The sequence below is a fragment of the Triticum aestivum genome, chromosome 5B (assembly GCF_018294505.1).
Source record: "Triticum aestivum cultivar Chinese Spring chromosome 5B, IWGSC CS RefSeq v2.1, whole genome shotgun sequence".
Classification (NCBI taxonomy): domain Eukaryota; kingdom Viridiplantae; phylum Streptophyta; class Magnoliopsida; order Poales; family Poaceae; genus Triticum; species Triticum aestivum.
Window position 1 is genome coordinate 64,528,924 of NC_057807.1, and position 4,017 is coordinate 64,532,940.

Here is a 4,017-nt window from a genome sequence, read left to right on the forward strand (position 1 = left end):
ATTACGCGCGTATGTGCACACTTATTGCGGGGTAGTGGGAAAGGCGAGCGCAGACAATCCCACTCCCCCACGTTCAAAACCGAGGGCTATAAATCGGGGCGAGGGGGGCGGCGGACATTATTCTCGCTCGCGCCCTCCTCCCTCTTCGCCCTTGCTCTACTTCTTGCGACTGCCGCGCTGTGACGCCCGTTGCTTCGAGCAGAGCCTCATCGTCGTTCATCTTCTCCCCTCTTCTTGTGTTCATTGATGGCGTTGCCGTCGGGCTCCTGGATGGGCTTGATTGTCACCGTCGAGGACATTGCCCATCTCCGCGCGTCCCGACGCTTGCCGCGGGAGACGAAGGTCGTTGTCCGCCTGCCGCACGGCGAGTAGAGGCCGCAACCCTAGGGGACGGAGTGTGTGGTCTTCCTCCCGCATTTCGAGCGCGGGTTCGGGCTGCCGGCGAGCTCCTTCTTCCGCACATTCCTGGAGTTCTTCGGGCTCCAGCCCCATCATCTTGGCGCTGGCGCCATCGTACAGCTATCGGGCATTGTCACCTTCTGCGAGGGGTACCTGGGGGGGTCGAGCCCACGATCGATCTCTGGGCGCGCCTCTTCTCCCTGAAGCACCAGGGGCCGACGGCTGGAGAGTTTGCTGACTGCGACGCCGCCGTCATCTCGAAGCGGTCGGGGGCAGACTGCCCCAAGATTCCGCTGGAGGATTCTGCCAAGAAGTGGTAGAATTCCTTCTTCTACGTCCGCAACTTGGGTGCGGACCGCATCAATCTTCCTGCCTTTGCCATCGCGCCACCGCAAGCGAAGATGAACTGGGGCTACTTCCCCAGGCACCCGTCGCAGGAGATTCTCAATCTCTGTTAGCGGGTGGCGGTGATGAAGACGCGGGAGGGGCTCACCGCCAACAACCTCATCGCCGCGTTCATCACGCGCCAGGTCCTCCTATTGCAGCGGCGCACCTGCCTCATCGGCGAGATGGCCGGTCTCCAAGACCACAATCGCATGGGGGCGGCACGCCTGTCGGTGGACCAGATCGCGCGCCGGGTGAACAACATCTCCAAGGCCAACCTTGGGGACGACTGGCGGTTCGGCAAGGTGCCGTACAGCCAATCGAATCCGGCGCCTCTGGTGAGTATTTGGTCTCCTTACTTTGCTGTTGCGCATCTCCTCGTTCGCCCCGACATGACGCGGGAGGTGCTTCTGAATGCCATCCGGCACCCTTGCGCCCGGGCTCTGTCGCAGGTGGTGCGGGCGGCGTCGGAGGAGCCCGCGGCCCACGGCGGAGGAGAGGAGGACGAGGTCGACGCCGGTGTTGGGCGTCGCGCGGGTAAGTCCTGCCTTCTTGCCATCTCCTTTGTGTTTCTTGAGTTGTTGGTCGCGACACGGCGCGGGCGACGCTGACGCCGGTTGCTGATGTAGTGGCGTTGGGTGGGGGAGGCGGCGACGTAGGCGGAGCCGGGTCGTCGCACGGAGCGGCGCCGAGCCGTCCGCATGGGAAGGACAGTGTCGCGCCATGGCTCCGGGCCCCGAAGTGCACGACGGACCCGGCCGGGAGCACGAGGCCGGCCAAGAGGAAGTGCGGCGTCGGGCAGGGGAGGCCGGCCCCATCCCAGTCTTGCAGGGGTAAGTTTCTTTTCTAGTCTGCGTCCCAACTTGGCTTTTCCTCATTTTGTCTTCTTCTTCAGGTCGCCGATCGCGCTGGCGAGGGCGGCGGCAGATGCTGCGGACGTTGAGGAGGCCGTGTTTCGCAGGAGCCGGTCCAGCCCCGTCGACCGGGTCGAGGAGGAGGAGCCGGCCGACCCGGACCTCGGCCTGGACCAAACCGATGTCGAAGGCCTGGCCTGGCGGGACAGGAACAGGGCCGAGGCGGAGCTGGAGGCGCTGTCGGTCCGGGCTTGGACCGACGCTGCGGCGGCATGGGCGCGATCTGGCGAGGAGCCGGCATGGCGCGAGATGCCGGAGGGCATGGTGGAGGCGGCGACGGTCTTCGAGCCGTCGCCGGTGAGGGAGCGCGGCCGAGGATGTCGGGTTGACGTGGTGATCCTCGACCAGGAGGTCGTGGAGGTGGAGGACGACACCCCGCCGCGGGTCGACGTTGTTGAGCGGGCGGGGGCTGGCGGAGGCAGCGATGGCACCGTCTTGGAGGAGATGCCACGGGCGGCGCCGCAAGGGACACTGCTGGTGTTGGAGGAGGCGTCACGGGTGGAGGAGGCGCCGCGGGTGGAGGTGGCGCAGGCCACCCCGGCTGCCGAGCCAGTGGTGGTGTCGCAGGCTGTCCCGGCGTCTGGGTCGTCGGCGGCACCGGAGAGGGCGCCGGAGGAGGTGCTGGCCGCGTCGGGAGCGGCCAACGGGGAGCATGCCCTGGTGCCTCAGCAGGCGGGCGTCGGGCCGCCGCATCGCAGCCGACGCGGGGCGGGAGCGCCGTGGTCTTCGGGCCCCAGACCCAGGAGGAGGCGGCGATAGACGTCGTCAGCCGCCGTCTGCGCGGTCGGACGGACTGGCTTGAGGCCTTCGCCCAGGCCGAGGTGGAGCGGACGCGGGACTTGGAGCGCCCCATGCTGGTAAGCTTCTTTTGCAGCTTCTTCTTTGTGGGGGCGCGCTAGTGCACTGATATGTCTCCAACATATCTATAATTTTTGATTGTTTCATGCTATTATATTACCCCTTTTGGATGTTTATGGGCTTTATTTTACACATTTATATCATTTTTGGGACTAACCTACTAACCCGAGGCCCAGCCCATATTGCTGTTTTTTTGCCTATTTCAGTATTTCGAACAAAATGAATATCAAAGGGAGTCCAAACGGAATGAAACCTTCAAGAGCGTGATTTTTGGAACGAACGTGATCCAGAGGACTTGGAGTGCAAGTCAAGAAGCATCCGAGGCGGCCACGAGAGGGTAGGGCACGCCCCCCTATAGGATGCGCCCCCTGTCTTGTGGGCCCCTCGGGCGGCCACCGTCGTACTTCTTCCTCCTATATAAGCCTACGTACCCCGAAAACATCCAGGGAGCCAATGAAACACAATTTCCACCACTGTAACCTTCTATATCCGCGAGATCCCATCTTGGAGCCTTCGCCGGCGCTCCGCCAGAGGGGGAATCGACCAATGGGGGCTTCTACATCAACACCATAGCCCCTCCGATGAGTTGTGAGTAGTTTACCACAGACCTTCGGGTCCATAGTTATTAGCTAGATGGCTTCTTCTCTCTTTTTGGATCTCAATACAATGTTCTCCCCCTCTCTTGTGGAGATCTATTCGATGTAAACTCTTTTTGCGGTGTGTTTGTCGAGATCCGATGAATTGTGGGTTTATGATCAAGTTTATCTATGAGAAATATTTGAATCTCCTCTGAATTCTTTTATGTATGATTGAGTTATCTTTGCAAGTCTCTTCGAATTATCAGTTTGGTTTGGCCTACTAGATTGATCTTTCTTGCCATGGGAGAAGTGCTTAGCTTTGGGTTCAATCTTGCGGTGTCCTTACCTAGTGACAGAAAGGGTTGCAAGGCACGTATTGTATTGTTGCAATCGAGGATAAAAAGATGGGGTTTATATCATATTGCATGAGTTTATCCCTCTACATCATGTCATCTTGCTTAAGGCGTTACTCTGTTCTTATGAACTTAATACTCTAAATGCAGGCAGGAGTCGCTCGATGTGTGGAGTAATAGTAGTAGATGCAGGCAGGACTCGGTATACTTGTCATGGACGTGATGCCTATATACATGATCATGCCTAGATAATCTCATAATTATTCGCTTTTCTATCAATTGCTCGACAGTAATTAGTTCACCCACCGTAATACTTATGCTATCTTGAGAGAAGCCTCTAGTGAAACCTATGCCCCCTGGTCTAACTCTTATCATATTTGCTTCCAATCTACTTTTATTTGCATCTTTACTTTTTGCATCTATCTTATAAAATACCAAAAATATATTTATCTTATCATACTATCTCTATTAGATCTCACTTTCGCAAGTGGCCGTGAAGGGATTGACAACCCCTTTATTGTGTTGGTTGTG